The sequence below is a fragment of the Trachypithecus francoisi genome, unplaced genomic scaffold, assembly GCF_009764315.1.
Source record: "Trachypithecus francoisi isolate TF-2019V2 unplaced genomic scaffold, Tfra_2.0 Lachesis_group6, whole genome shotgun sequence".
Lineage (NCBI taxonomy): Eukaryota > Metazoa > Chordata > Mammalia > Primates > Cercopithecidae > Trachypithecus > Trachypithecus francoisi.
The window spans coordinates 35,800,729-35,818,463 of NW_022681471.1; positions in this window are offsets into that span (position 1 = coordinate 35,800,729).

The window sequence follows — 17,735 nt, forward strand, 5'->3', positions numbered from 1 at the left end:
ACTTTCTGCCCCCAACTCACTCTGGCAATCAAATCAAATCTCTAGTCTCTCCCTGGAAGGAATTGGTCCACACATTGAGCACTCCAATTTTCATGGCTCCCACGTAGGAGACCAGTTCCTATATCATCAGTCTCTGGAAGAGAATGGGTCTCGGCATTCGTGATTACTTGTGGACCATAAGGAACAAAAAGACCATTTCAAACTGGTGTGGTAGTGCTAGCAATGGCTATTTCCCTTATTTTAGCACAGAGTGTGCAGTCAAAAGCATCCAGACCCAGTTTCTCACTGCAAGGATTTGGCTACATATCTATTTTCCTAATTTACCCAGCTTCTGCCAGTGGGTTGTGCTTTTACTTAACCAGCATCTGGATGCTAACAGGGTAGGCAATCGGTAGTCCACAGGGAGCCTGAATGGATGTGTGAACACTTTCTACGACTTCTCTCCCTGTATCATTCCAGAGATAGAGCCAAGCCTCCACATATTTGACTTGTTTCTGAGAGGTAAAAAGGACCTAGCATGCAGTAGGCCCCTGAGGGCCACACACAAAAATGAAATAGATTGAAAGAATGTATATTCTGAACATGAGAGTAGATATTTGTTGCAGATCCTCTACCTGGTTTACTGCTGAGCAAGTAGGAGATAAATGTCAGCTCCTTGCTTGTTCCTGAGGAGAGAAAGAACTGAATTTTGATTCAGCACTCCAACATCTCCAGCTGCTTTTCAAGGAAATGACTTCTATCTTGCCTCTCTTGGAGCAATGATGGGACTTGGCACACTCAAATCTCCTGGAGGTCATTAAAAACCATATCAGTTCTTTGGACAAGCACAAAGGTTTGAGAGGCACCAAGAATTTCTGGCCAAACTGATAAGTGAGTTTCAGCTCCCACAAGAAGCCAGTTTCGCAAGGCTGAAAGAGGTGACTGTTACATCTAATGTTCACAAACCAACATAAATAATCAGTAAAATTAACAAAAAAATGAAAATATGTTCCAAACAAATGAACAAGATATATCTCCAGAAACAAACCTCATGAAATGGAGATAAGTGATTTACTCCATCCAGATAATCCAAAATAATAGTCATAAAGATGCTCACTGAAGTTAGTAGAGCAATGTGTGAACAGGTGAAAATAACAGCAAAGAGATTAAAAATGTAGAAGTAAAAATTAGAAAGTTGACAAATACAATAATTTGAACTGTAATATTCAACACAGAAGCTCAACAACAGATTCAATTGGGCAGCAGAAAGAATCAGTGAATTCAGAGGCAGGTCATAGGAAATCATACAAAAGATGGTGCAAAAAGAAAAATGTCAATGAAAAAGAGTGAAGGTAGCTTAAAATATGTATTTTTCATCACCAAGTGGACCAATAGACCCATTATGAAAATCTATGCAGGAAAGAGAAAGGAATAAAAAGCTCAATCAAAGAAGTACTGGCTGTAAACTTCCCAAACCTGGGGAAGAAAATAACCATCCAGATCCAAAAGCCCAAAGGGCATTAAATAAGATAATGCCTAAAGACTCACACTGAGATGCATTATTATCAAATTTTCAAAACTTAAAGACACAGAATTGAAAGCAGCATGAAGTGACTTGCAAAAAAACAAAACAAACAAACAAACAAACAAAAAAGTGACTTGCTATATACAAGAGAAACTCTGAAAGACTATCAGCAGATATTCCAGCAGAAATTTTGCATGCCAGAAGGGTGTGGGATAATATATTCAAACTGTCAAAATAAAAAAATTAATACTATACCCAGAAAATCTCTAATTGAAAAATGAAGAAGAGATTAAAAACTCTCTCAGAAGAACAAAAGCTGAGCAAGTTCATCACCACTAGACCTGACTTACAAGAAAGGCTAAAGGGAGCACTTGCAGTTGAAAATGTGTGGAACAGCAAAGTGAGAGTGCTAAAAAGTAGGAAACTGGTTGATAAAGTTAAATATAAAGAAAAAAACAAAATAATATTGTTATTATCAATGTGATAGGTAGTTTTTAATTCCACTGAAAAGGTAAAAGTATTAAAAAGAATAATAAGTAATTATGTTAATGAATATATACTATAAATAGATGTAAATTGAGACATCAATAGCACATAATATGGAAGGAAGAGAGAAGAAAGCAGAGAGTTTTTGTACGCAAGTAAAATTAGGATGGCATCAGCTTGAAGTAGGCTCTAGTTATAACTGTAATGTAGTTAATGGAAGCCTTTCAGTGATCACAAAAAAAAAAAACCATAATAGAGATTATACACACACGAAAAAGAAAATGGAATCAAGAGTTATCAATACAGAAAAACTATGAAATACTAAAAAATGACAGCAAAAAAGAAACAGAAGAACAAAGAAACTAGAAAACAAACAAAACAGTTTTAAGATGGCAATAGTAAATTATTCTCTATTGACAATTACTTTAAATGTAAATAGAATAACTTCCCCAATAAAAATATACAGAGAATGGAATAAAGTAAAACAAGGTTTAATTGTATGCTGTCTACAAAAACCTTACTTTAGATCCAAGGATACACATAGGTGAAAGTGAATGAATAGAAAAAAAAAAAAATGCAAATTACAACCAAAAGAGAGATGGAGTGGGTGTATTTATACAGACAAAGTAGGCTTTTCTTAAAAACTATCAGCGGAGACAAAAAGGTCACTACATAATGATGAAGGTGTCAAGTCAACAGGAAGGTATAAGAATTACGTAAAATAAATGCATACAAAATCAGAGCAACTAAATAGATAAATATTGACAGATATGGAAGAAGTTAATAACAATACAATAATAGTAGGGAAATTTAATATTCTAAGTTCAGTAAAGTATAAAACAGAAAATCAATTAAGAAACAGAGGACTTCAACAACACTATTAGAATAAATAGACCTAATAAATACTGAATTTTCCATCCAACAGCAGAATACACATTCTTCTCAAGTGCACAAGCAATATTCTCCATGATAGATCATATTTTAGATGGAAAAATAAATCTTAACAAATTTAAGATCTAAAGTATGCCAAGTATGTTTTCCAAGCACAATGGAATGAAACTAGAAATCAATACAGAAAAAAAAAAATGGCAATATTCTCAAATATGTAAGAACTAAATAGCACTCTTAACCACTGTCAAAGAGGAAATAAAAGAGAATTTGAAAAATATTTTGAGAACAACAAAAATGAAAACACAACTTACCAAAACCTAGGGGATGTGGCAAATGTAGTATGGAGAAGAAAGTTTATAGCAATAAATGCTTACATCTAAACAAAAAAAAATTGAAGAAACAACCTAACTTTATACCTCAAAGAACCAGACAAAAAATTAAAGTGAACCCAAAATTAGCAGAAGAAAAAAAAAAATAAAGAACAAAGCAGAAGTAAACCAAAAAGAAAATAGGAAAACTAAAACAAAATTAACAAAACTAAGAGGGTAATTTTATTTATTTTTTCTTTTCTTTTTTATTATACTTTAAGTTCTAGGGTACATGTGCACAATGTGCAGGTTTGTTACATATGTATACATGTGCCACGTTGGTGTGCTGCACCCATTAACTCGTCATTTACATTAGGTATATCTCCTAATGCTATCCCTCCCCTCTACCCCGTCCCCACAATAGGACCCGGTGTGTGATGTTCCCCTTCCTGTGTTCAAGTGATCTCATTGTTCAATTCCCACCTATGAGTGAGAACATGCGGTATTTGGTTTTCTGTTCTTGTGATAGTTTGCTGAGAATGATGGTTTCCAGCTGCATCCATGCCCTTACAAAGGACACAAACTCATCCATTTTTATGGCTGCATAGTATTCCATGGTGTATATGTACCACATTTTCTTCATCCAGTCTGTCACTGAAGGACATTTGGGTTGATTCCAAGTCTTTGCTATTGTGAATAGTGCCGCAATAAACATACGTGAGCATGTGTCTTTATAGCAGCATGACTTATAATCCTTTGTGTATATATCCAGTAATGGGATGGCTGGTTAAATGGTAATTCTTGTTCTAGATCCTTGAGGAATCGCCACACTGTTTTCCACAATGGTTGAACTACTTTACAGTGCCACCAACAGTGTAAAAGTGTTCCTGTTTCTCCACATCCTCTCCAGCAGCTGTTGTTTCCTGATTTTTTAATGATTGCCATTCTAACTGGTGTGAGATGGTATCTCATTGTGGTTTTGATTTGCATTTCTCTGATGGCCAGTGATGATGAGCATTTTTTCATGTGTCTGTTGGCTGTATGAATGTCTTCTTTGGAGAAGTGTCCCATATTTCTTGGAGGCTTTGTTCATTTCTTTTTACTCTTTTTTCTCCACGCTTCTCCTCGCTTCGTTTCATTCATTTAATCTTTAATCACTGATACTCTTTCTTCCAGTTGATCGAGTTGGTTACTGAAGCTTGTGCATTTGTCACATAGTTCTTATATTACAGTTTTCATCTCTATCAGTTCTTTTAAGGACTTCTCTACATTGATTATTCTAGTTAGCCATTCATCAAATCTTTTTTCAAGGTTTTTAGTTTCTTTGAGCTGGTTACATAGTTCCTTCTTTAGCTCTGAAAAGTTTGATCGACTGAAGTCTTCTTCTCTTAACTCATCAAAGTCATTCTCCATCCACCTTTGTTCCATTGCTGCTGATGAGCTGCATTCCTTTGGAGGGGTAGATGCGCTCTTATTTTTTGAATCTCCAGCTTTTCTGCACTGCTTTTTCCCCATCTTTGTGGTTTTATCTGCCTTTGATCTTTGATGATGGTGACATACTGATGGGCTTTTGGTGTGGGTGTCCTTTTTCTTTGTTAGTTTTCCTTCTAACAGTCAGGACCCTCAGCTGCAGGTCTGTTGGAGTTTGCTTGAGGTCCACTCCAGACCCTGTTTGCCTGGGTATCAGCAGCGGAGGCTGCAGAAGATAGAATATTGCTGAACAGTGAGTGTTGCTGTCTGATTTTTGCTCTGGAAGCTTCATCTCAGGGCTATATCCAGCCGTGTGAGGTGTGAGGTGTTGGTCTGCACCTAGTGGGGGAAGTCTCCCAGTTAGGCTACTCAGGGATCAGAGACTCACTTGAGCAGGCAGTCTGTCCGTTCTCAGATCTCAACCTCAGTGCTGGGAGATCCACTGCTCTCTTCAAAGCTGTCAGACAGGGACATTTACCTCTACCAAGGTTTCTGCTGCTTTTTGTTTAGCTATGCCCTTTCCCCAGAGGTGGAGTCTACAGAGGCAGGCAGGCCTGCTTGAGCTGTGGTGGGCTCTACCCAATTTGAGCTTCCCAGAGGCTTTCTTTACCTACTTAAGCCTCAGCAGTGGCGGGCGCCCCTCTCCCAGCCTCGCTGCCGCCTTGCAGTTAGATCTCAGACAGCTGTGCTAGCAATGAGGGAGGCTCGGTGGGCGTGGGACCCTCCGGGCCAGGTGTGGGATATAATCTTCTGGTGTGCCATTTGCTAAGACCCTTGGTAAAGCGCAGTATTAGGGTGGGAGTTACCCGATTTTCCAGGTGCTGTGTGTCTCAATTTCCTTTGGCTAGGAAAAGGAATTTCCTTCCCCCTTGCGCTTCCCAGGTGAGGCGATGCCTCACCCTGCTTCAGCTCTCACTGGTCAGTCTGCAAGCAGACCAGCACCAACTGTCTGACACGCCCCAGTGAGATGAACCCGATATCTCAGTTGAAAATGCAGAAATCGCCAGTCTTCTGTGTTGCTCACGCTAGGAGCTGGAGGCTGGAGCTGTTCCTATTCGGCCATCTTTCGGCGCACCCCCTCAAGGAGGGTAATTTTAAAACAATAAATGAAATTGATGAACCCTTAGCTAAACAAACAACAACAACAAAAAACAAGCATTAATCAAATAAAAAAGAAAGGGGATACATTGCAACATATTTCTCAGAAGCAAAAAGAATCAAGTCTATTATGACCAATTACATGGCAACAAATTAGATAAACTAGAATAAATGAATAAATTTATAGACACATACAATCAACCCTAAACTAAGAAAAAATAAATAACCTGAATAGAATGATAAATCAGAGGCTTAAAGTAGTAATTAAAACCTCCCAATAACAACAACAGCAATGCAAAACCCCAGGGCCAGATGGCTTTATGGATCAATTCTATCAATTATTCAGAGACTAATAATAAAAACCTTTCTTCAATTCTTGTTTAATAATAGGAGAGAAAATACTTCCAAGCTCATTTTATAAGGTCAGTATCATCCTGCTAGCAAAGTTGAACAAAGACACCAGAAGAAAAGAGAGCCACAGGCCAACACCTCTGATGAACATAGATGCAAAAATTTTCAATAAAATTCTAGAAAAATAAATTGAATAACACATAGAAAATATTATACCCTATGATTAAACGGATGCAAACTTGGTTTAACAAAAACAAATCAATCAATATGATATATCGCACTCACAGAATAAAATACAAAATCCACATTATCATCTCATTATATGCAGAAAACATTTCAAGAAATTTAATATACTTCCATAATAAAAAATTTCAATAAATTAGGTATAGCAGTAAACTTTCTCAACAAAATGAAGGCCATATATGACAATCCCACAACTAACACCATAAGAAATACAGGAAAACATGCTTTTCTGGTAAGATTCAGGGCAAGTATGTCCACTCTCATCACTAACATAGTACGGGAAGTACTAGCAAGAGTAATCAGTCAAAAGAAAAAGAGATAAAAGCATTCAAATTAGAAAGGAAAAAGTAAATTATCCCTGTTTACTGATAGTGTGGTCTTCTACGTAAAAACCCTGGAGAAGAATTGGCAACAAGATAGTCCACTAGAAAAAGTAGGTAGTGTACACACTGGTCTCACAGAGGAGACAGAATGGCAAGTAAACATTAGCTCTTCAAGTGAATTGTCCAGGAGGCCACTTTGGGATTTATCAAGGAAGCAACAGCACCCATGGAGAGCAAAAGGAACAAGGCAGGATGGTCACCTACCTGGAATTTGTGCAGAGACAAGGCAGACTCCCCACTGTGGGGAAAGGGTGAGTGAGAGCACTCAGGGACCCACACTTCTGTCACGGATCTTTGCAATCCTGGGCACAGGAGATTCCCGTTGACCCAGCATGTCCAGACTGACACAGAGAGCTGTGTAGAGTCTGGGCAAAGCTGCCACTCAACCCCATGTGAAACCGCAAGAGCCTTAGATTCCTGAGCACCCTGACACTAGATGCCGTAGTTCTACCGACAAGAAACGCCAGGCTCTCCTGCGCACCCCCGGGATAGCGGTTGCATCCACAGTGCTGAGGAGCGGATGGATTACAAGCCTCACCTCTGTTGCACCTTATCAGGCTAAGCCCTCTGGCCTGGGATCTGAGCACAGCCACCCCATCCACACCTGAGCACTCCAGCTGACTGTGGCACTCTATTTCTCTGAGACAGAGTTTCCTCCAGTAAAAAATTAAAATAAAATAAAATAAAAATAATTAAAAAAAAAAAAAGGCCTGCTATAATTGCTGCAGCTGTAGCTCCCACCCCCCTAGAGCCCTCAGGCATGGGAGGTAGTAAAGACTCCAAGAACTCTCAGAGTCTTCTAGCACACTACAGCTACCATACAGAAAAGTGGCCAGACTCTTTTGTAGCTGGGTCCCTGCTTCTGCTACTGCTCACAAGGCAGTGCTTTCTGATCTAAGTTCTCATTGCGGTAACTCTACCCCTGTCTGATTACTTCAGCTGGGGGCGGGTCTGTGTTTATCTGAGGTGGTATTCCCAGAGAAAACTGATAGGCCGCCTGCCCTTTCTACTGCAGCGGTATGCCCTTGCTGCATGCAAGCTGTGGAATGAACAAAGACCCTGATCACTTTACTTATACCTCCAGGATGCTACAGCCAGCCTATGGAAAAGAGTCAAGTCTCTCTTCCCTTTGAGCTTCCCAATCCCCTGCTCTTTGTCAGGCAGGGCCTGCGGCTTGGGCCTGAAGAGCAGCTACCCCACTCTCAGCTGAACATTCTCATAGGCAGTGTCTGTGTGTCTCTCTGGAGTGGAGTTCCCTGAGGCAACTGACAGCTCATCTGCCACTGCTGCTCCTGTGGTAATTTCCCTTGCTGTCATGGGGCTGAGGAAGAAATAATGATCCTGAGTGTTTTATACACACTTCCAGCACACCAAAGCTGCCCTAAGGGAGAAGGCCATACTGTCTTCCCTACGAGCACCCCAACCCCCTTGCTCTGCACTAGGCAGGGCCATTGAATTGGTCCTGCAATGCAGCTACCCCACCCCAGGTTGATTATTCTGATTGACAGTAACTCTGCATTTCTCTGAGGTAGAGCTCCCAGAGACAAGTGACAGGCCCTGTGCCATTGCCACCAGCAAGTTCCCCACCCCTGCTTCCCTCAATCTGGAGAGGGAACAAAGAGCCTGAGCTCACTTGAGGACTGCAGTGCATAACCCAGGAGTGCCAAACCAAGATCTGTGGCCAGCACTTGAGCAAGAGAGGAGCCCATACTCTCAGAGCACTGAGAGGGAACACAGCTGCAAAGATGAGGAAATACGGAGAAGTGGCAGGACTAAGTGAGAGCCTGTTTAACAGCCCCTATGCTTAAGTGCCATCTATTGGATCACAGAGAAAACTTCAACATCAAAAACGCTTTGCTAACATAAACCCCCTGAAACCAAAGACAATAATTCAGCCACAAATAAAGACCCTGCACAAAGATTCAGCACTCTTAAAACATACAAAAATGAAGCCAACTAACTATACTCAAATTACATGACAGTTAAGGAACATCAGCACACACAGACAAGACAGAACCAGCAAATAACTCTGGCAATTCTAAAAGTTAGAGGGTCTTCTTACTTCCAAACGACTGCACTAGCTGCCTAGCAATCATTCTCAACCAGTCTGGATGACAATGAAGATCATCAAGATACAGGAGAAAATAGAAACCCAATCCAATAAAACAATACAAGAGATGAAAAAGAAAATAACCATTTTAAGAAAGAACCGAACTGATCTGATAGAGCTGGAAAACTCATTCCGTGAATTTCACAAGGTAATTGGTAGTATTTATTGCAAAATACACTCAGCTGAGGAAAGCAACTCAGAGCTCAAAAACCAGTTATCTGAATCAATTCAGTCAGACAAATATATAAAAAAGAGTTTAAAAAAATTAGCAAAACCTCTGAGAAATATGGAATTATGTAAAAAGATTAAATGTACAACTCATTGGCACCACAGAAAGAGAGGGAATGAGAGTAGGCAACTTGGAAAACATATTTAAGGATTTTTTCATAAAAATTCCCTCAGCCTCACTAGAGAGGTTAAAATGTACGAATTTCAGAGAACCACTAATAGATACTACACAAGATGACCATCCTCAAGTCACATAGTCATCAGATTGTCCAAGGTCGAGTGAAAAAAGAAATCTTAAAGCAGCTAGAGAAAAAGTGCAGTTCACCTACAAAGAAAACTCCATCAGGTTAACAGCAGACTTGTCAGCAGAAACCCTGCAACAACCCAGAAAAGATTGGAGCCTCTTTTCAACATCCTTAAATAAGATAAATCCAAAGAATAATTCGGTGTCCAAACTAAGCTTCATAAAATGAAGAAAAGATAAAATCATTTTCAGAAAAACCAGTGCTGAGGGAGTTTGTTACCACCACACCTGCCTTACATGAGGTCTTTAAGGGAGGGCTAAACATGGAAACAACAAAACTGTTTCTGGCAAACAGAAAAACACAGTAAGTACCTGAGTCATTGGAAATATAAATCAACTACATAATCAAGTGTACATAACAACCAGCTCACAGCACATGACAGGATCAAGCATGTACATATGAATATTAACACTGAATAAAAACAGGCTGAATGTTTCACTCAAAAGTCACAGAGTGGCAAGTTGGATAAGAAAGCAAGACCCAAATCTATGCTGTGCATAAGAGACCTACCTTATATGCAAGGACAACACATAGGCTCATACTAAAGAATAGAAAAAGATCTACCAAGCAATTGGAAAATAAGAAAAGATCAGGGATTGCTATTCCTATTTCTAATAAAACAGATTTTAAAAGTACAACGATCACAAAAAGACAAAGAAAGGCCTTACATAGTGATAAAGATTTCAATTCCGCAAGAAAATGTAACAATTCTAAATATATAAGCACCCAACAATGGAACACCCAGGTTCATAAACAAGTTTTTAGGAATGTATAAAGACATCTAGATAACAACACAATAATAGTGGGAAATGTCAACACACCACTGACAGTATTAGAAAGATAATTGAGGCAGAAAACTAACAAAGGTACTTGGGACCTAAACTCAACACTTGACCAACTGGTCCTATCAGACATCTACAGAACACTCCATCCAGCAACAGAATATATGTTTCTGTTTTTTTTCTGCACGTGCCACATACTCTAAAATTGACTATGCACTCAGTTATAAAGCAGTTCTGAAAAAATTAAAAAATCTGAAGTTATACTGCCTACACTCTTGGACCAGAGCATGCACGTGCAGGCACATACACACACACACACAAACAAATCAATAAAAATATTTCTCAAAACCATACAATTACATGAAAATTATGCAACCTGCTCCCAAATGACTATTGGGTAAACAATGAAATTAAGACAGAAATAAAAAAATTATTTGAAAATAATGAAAACAAAAGTACAACATACAACATACCAGAATCTGGGGAAACAGCTAAAGCCTTGTGAAAAAGAAAGTTTATAGTGCTCAACACTTATATGGAGAAGTTAGAAAGATCTCAAATTAACAACCTAATATCACACCAAGAGAAAACAGAAAAACAAGAGCAAACCAACTCCAAAACTAGCAGAACAAAAGAAATAAAAAACACAGTTGCACTGAATTAAATGGAGAAAAAGACATACAAAACATCAATGAAACCAATAATTTGGCTCTTTGAAAAATAAATAAGATTGTTAGAATGATAGCCAGATTAATAAAGAAAAAAAGGAGAGAAGATCCAAATAAACACAATGAGAAATGACACAGAAGACATTACTATTAAACCCACAAAAATATGAAAAACCCTCAAAGATTTTTATGAGCACATCTATGCACTGAAACTAGGATACCTGGAAGAAATGAATAAATTCTTGGAAATATACAACCTCCTGATATGGTTTGGATTTTTGTCTTCACCCAAATGTCATGTGGAATTGTAGTCTCCAGTGTTAGCAGAGGGGCCTAGTGGGAGGTGATTAGATCATGGGGAGATCTGGTTGTTTAAAAATCTGTAGCACACCCCCCCTTCTCTGTCTTCCTTTTGTCCCAGCCTTGTAAGATGTGTCTGCTTCCCCTTCATCTTGCACCATGACTGTAAGTTGCCTGAGGTCTTCCCAGAAGCAGAAAACTGTACAGCCTGCAGAACCACGAGCCAATTAAACCTATTTTCTTTATAAATTACCCAGTCTCAGGTAGTTCTTTATAGCATTGTGAGAATGGACTAATATACCTCTCAAGTTCATACCAGGAAGAAATTGAAAACTTGAACAGACCAATAATGAGTTCAAAAATGGAATCAGTAATTTAAAAAAACCTACAGACTAGAAAATGCCCTGGACCAGATAGATTGACAGCTTAGTACTACCAGATGTATAAAGAAGAGCTAATGACATTCTTACTGAAATTATTCCAAAAAATGAAGGATAAGGGAATTCTCCCTAACTCATTCTATGAGGCTAACGTTATTCTAATGCCAAAACCTGGCATAGACACAATAAAAAAGAAAATTTCAGGCCAATATCCCTGATGAACATAGATGCAAAACTCCTGAACGAAATACTAGTGAGCTACTTCCAACAGCACATGAAAAAGCTAATCCAACACAATCAAATAGGTTTTATCTTTGAGATGCAAGGATGATACAAAAATGCAAATTAATAAATGTGATTCATCACATAAACATAAATACAAACAAAAACCACATGATTATCACAATAGATGCAGAAAAGACTTTCAATAAAACTCAACATCCCTTCATGATAAAATCTCTCAACAAACTATGCATCAAAGGAACATACCTCAAAATAATGAGTCATCTATAACAAACCACAGCCAAACTCATACTGAATGGACAAAACTGGAAGCATTTCCTTTTAGAGCCAGAGCAAGACAAGAATGCCAACTCTTACCACACCTAATCAATATAGTACTGGAAATTCTAGCCACAGAAATCAATCAAGGTGAAGAAATAAAAGGTATCCAAAGAGGAAGAGAGGAAGTCAAACTATTCCTGTTTGTAGAAAATGTAATTTTATACCTAGAAAATTCCTTAGTCTCTACCCAAAGCCTTCTAGATCTGGTAAACAACTGCAGGGAAGTTTCAGGATAAAAAAATCAATGTACAAAAATCAGTAGCATTTCTGTACATCAATAATGTCTAAGCTGAGAGCCACGTCGAAAATACAATTCTATTGACAACAGCCACAAAAAGAATTAAATACCTAGGAAGACTGCTATCCAGGCAGGTGAAAGATCTCTACAACAAGAATTATAAAACAATGCTGATAGAAATCAAAGACAAATCCAAAAGCATTCTATGCTCATGGATAGGAAGAATTAACATTCTTAAAATGGCCATACTGTACATACCTCCAAAAAATAAGAGCCATCTATGACAAATCTACAGCCAACATCATACTGAATGGGCAAAATCTGGAAGCATTCACCTTGAGAACTGAAGCAAGACAAGGATACCCACTCTCACCACTCCCATTCAATGTAGTATTGGAAGTTTTAGCCAGATAAATCTGGCAGGACAAAGAAATAAAAGGCATCTAAATGGGAAGCAAAGAAGACAAACTGACTCTCTTCTCAGATGATGTAATTCTTTGCCCAGAAAGCCTCATAGTCTCTGGCCAAAGGCTCTTAAATCTGATAAGCAACTTCAGCAAAGTATTAGCATACAAAATCAATGTAAAAAAATCAGTAGAATCTGTATACATCAGTAATTTTCCAACTGAGGGTCAAATCAAGAAAACTATCCTATTCACAATATCCTCAAATAAAATAAAATAAATATCCTCAAATAAAATAAAATACCTAGGAATACAGCTAACTGGAGGGGCAAAAGATTTCTACAAGAATTAAAAAACACTGCTGAAAGCAATCAGAGGTGACACAAACAAACGAAAAGACATTCTGTGCTCATAGATAGGAAGAAGAAATATTGTTAAAATGACCATATTGCCCAAAGCAATTTACAGATTAAATTCTATTCCCATCAAACAACCAATGATATTTTTACAAAATTAAAAGATAAAAAGTATTCTAAAATCCATTTGGAATCAAAAATGAACTCCAATAGCCAAGGCAATCCTAAGCAAAAGTACAAGTCTGGAGGCATCACATTTCTTGACTTCAAACTATTCTACAAGTCCAAAGTAACTGAAACAGCATGGTACTAGCACAAAAACAGACAAGTAGACCAACACAATAGGTTAGAGAACGCAGAAATAATGCCACACATCTACAAACGGGTGATCTTGAGTGAAGCCAATTATAGCAAGCAATGGGAAAAGGACTTTCCAATTAATAAATATTGCTGTGATAACAGGCTAGCAATATATAGAAGAGTAAAACTGAACTACCACCTTTTACTGTATACCAAAATCAGTACAAGTTGAATTAAATATTTAAATGTAAATCCTAAAAATATAAAAATCCTAGAAGAAAATCCAGGAAATACCATTCTGGACATCAACCCTGGCAAAGACTTTATGGTGGAGATTTAAAAAGCAATTTCAACTGAAACAAAAGTAGACAAATGGGACTTAATTAAACTAAACAGCTTCTGCACAGCAAAAGAAAATATCAACAGAGTAAACAGATAACCTAAAGAGTGGGAGAAAAATTTTGCAAGCTATGCATCTGACAAACATCTAATATCCAGACTCTATAAGGAAATTTAACAAATCCACAAGAAAAAAAATCCCATTAGAAATAAGCAAAAGACATAAACAGATGCTTCTCAAAATAAGACATACATGTGGGCCACAAGCTTATAAAAAATGTTCAACATAGCATCACTATCATTAGAGAAATATAAATCAAAACAACAATGAGATACCACCTCACACTAGTCAGAATGGTAATCATTACAATGTTAAAACAAACAAACAAAAAAACAAATGTTGGCGAGGCTGCAGAGGCAAAGCAAAACTCATACATTATTGGTGGAAATGTAAATTAGCTCAGCCCCTGTGGAAAACATATTGGATGTTTCTCAAAGATCTTTAAACAGAAGTACCATTCAACCCAACAATCCCACTACTACATATAAATTTAAAAGAAAATAACATGTTCTACCAAAAAGACTCATGAACTCATATGTTCATTGCAGCATTATTTACAATAGCAAAATTATGGATCAATCTATGTGTCTATTAAGGTTGAATTCGATAAAGAAAGTGTAGTATATATACACCACAGAATACTATGCAGCCGTAAAATAATAACGTCATATCCTTTCAAGAAACATGCATGCAGCTGGAAGTCATTATTCTAAAGGAATTAATACAAGAACAGTAAACCAAACACCACATTCTAGTGGGAGCCAAACTTTGAGTACACATGGACACATAGAAGGGAACATAGACTCCAGGGCTTTCTTGAGAGTAGAGGGTGGGAGGAGGGTGGGTATTAAAAAACTACCTGTCAGACACTATGAACACTACTTGGGTGATGAAATATTCTGTACAGCAAACCCCAGTGACACAATATTTACCTATTAACAGATCTGCACATATACCACCTCAACCTATGATAAAAGAAAAAAAAAGACACAAAATTTAAAGATTCCACAAAAAATGTTAGAAGTAATAAACAAATTTTATATAAGTTGCAGGATACAAAATTGACATGCAAAAATCAGGGTTTTTTTTTTTTACAATAATAGTTATCTATTTGAAGAGGAAGTCAAGAAAATAATCTCTTGTACAATATTATTATAAAATAAAATATTTCAAAATACTTTTAACCAATATGGTAAAGTATTTGTACACTGAAATGTATATAACACTGATGAAAAACATTGATGAATACACAAAGACATAAAAATACATTTTTGTTTTCATGAATTATAAGAATTGATATTGTTAATATGTACTTACTGTCAAAAACGGTCTACAGATTCAAAGCATTATCTATCAAAATTCTAACTGCATTCTTCATACACCCCAGGTCCCAGATGGTGCAGTAGTTTTGTAAGCCCCTGAGACCAGACCCGGTTCCATAGCCACTTCAAATGCCTGCAATCTGGAACCCAGCACCACTGTGGCTGTCCAGGGCTGTGTCAGAGTTGCTGCCAAGAAGGAACACCTCCACCAGGACTCCCATCCATGGGAAAAGGAGAACAAGAGGAAACCAACATCTGAGGTTCCTAACAGGCTATGCAGTCATCACTGCCACAAACTCTTTCAGCCTATGCCACTAAGGCACTGCTGTATTCATTAACATTTACTGCAGCTGAGAGAGATGCACAGAGACTACATTACTGCACCAGCCCAAAACTGGAGCCACCTCACCTTAACCAGCTGGTATCATTTCACCTAAATGGAAATGAATATCTTTTCCCATAGAAGATAATCTAGGTTAAGAAAAGTTGACTGAATCATTGAATGTGCAGACATCAACCTAGGGACCTATTAAACATGAAAAAATCAAAGAATCATGACGTCACCAAAAAAGCATAATAATTACCTATTAACTGATCCCAAAGAAATGCAGATTTTTGAATAGCCTGAGAAGAAATTCAAAATAATGATTCTTAAGGAACCTCAGCAAGATACAAAGAATGCTGATACACCATGTAATGATATTTGGGAAACTATTTGTGAGCAAAATAAGGCATACAACAGAGAGTTGGAAACCATAAAAAGGAAACCAAATAGAAATCCTGGAGCTGAATAATACAATGAATGAAGTGAAAAATGCAATAGAAAGCTTCAATAGTATGCATGACCAAGCAGAAGAATCTGTGAATATTAAGACAGGTCTTTTGGAATTATCCAGTCAGAGGAAAAAAAAAAAAAGAAGAAAAAATGAATAAAAATGACTGAAGAAAACATACAAGATTTGTGGGACACCATTCAGTGAAATAGTGTAGGTACTATAAAACTTCCAGAAGTGGCAGAGAAAGGGGCAGAAAACTTATTTAAAGGAATAATGGCAGAAAACTTGCCAAATCTTGATAGAAAAAAATGAATACATAGATCAATTAAGCTTAAAGGTTCTCAAATACATTAAAGCCAAAGAGATCTCTACAAAGGCACATCAAGATCAAGTCATCAAAAGTCAAAGATAAAGATAATTTTGAAAGCAGCAAGAGAAAAGTGACATGGCTCCACACAAGGGTATCCTTATTAGATCAATCAGTGTATTTCTCAGCAGAAATCTTGCAGGCTAAGATCTAATAGTGTTATAGATCCAAAATGATGAAAGAAAAAACCTGCCAACTAAGAATACTATGTCTGGCAAAATTATCCCTAAGGAATGAAAAATGAATAAAGTCTATCTTAGACAAGCAAAAGCAGAGGAAGTTTATCACCAGCAGACCCATCTTATAAGACATCCTAACGATAATTTTTCAAGTTGAAAAAAAGATGCTAATGAGTAACAGAAACATGTTAAATTATAAAATTCACTGTAAGTAAAGACACAAATTCAAAATACTCTAATACTTTAATGGTCATCTGTAAATCATTTATATCTCTAGTATAAAGGTTAAAAGACAAAACTGTTAAAAATAACAATAGCTACAATAAATTGTTAAGGGATATACAATATAAAAAGATGTAAATCATGACATCAAAAACATTAAGTGTTGGGGAAGGAAAGTAAAATTGTGAAGATTTTGTATGTGATTTAATTTGATATCAGCTTAAAATAGACTATTATAAAACAGTAATCAACGAAATGTTGTCTATAGACAAAAGGCAGTCTACAGATTGGAAGAAAATATTTTCAAACCAGTTATCTAATAAAGGATTAAAATTCAATGTATATAAGGAACTCTTACAACTCAACAGCAAAATAACAGATAAATTAACTTAAAAATTGGCAAAGGATTTGAGTAAAAATTTTTCTGAAGAAGACATACAAAGGTGGCCAACCAGTACATACAAATGTGTTCAACATCACTAATCATCAGGAATACGAAATTTTAAGACAATGGCATAACATCTCACATATGTCAGAATGGATATTTTGAAATGGATAAGGAATTAGGGATGGCGTATAGTAAAATGATTCTTTGTACACCTTTCAAAGTGTGAATGTAAATTGGTACAACCATTATGGAAGCAGTATGGAGGTTTCCATAATATTGGAAATATAACTATCATATTATCTAGCATTTTCTCTTCTGGGTATGTAGTCAAAGAAAATGAAATCAGTGTCACATAAAGATACATGCACTCCCATTTTCATTGCAGCATTATTCATAATAGCCAAGAAATGAACACAACCTAAGTGTCATTCATCAATAGATCAATGGATAAATAAATTGTAATATAATGGAATATTATTCAGTCTTAGGAAACAAGGAAATCCTACCACATGTGACAACGTGAATATTATGCTAAGTAAAATAAACCAGACATCAAAAGAAAATGCTGCATGATCTCATTTGTATGTTATATCTAAGAAAGTTAAACACATAGAAACAGAGTAGAAAGGTGGTTACCATGGGTGGGGAATTGGGAGAAACTGGGAAATATTGGTCAAAAAGTAAAACATTGCAGTATGTAGAATTAATAGGT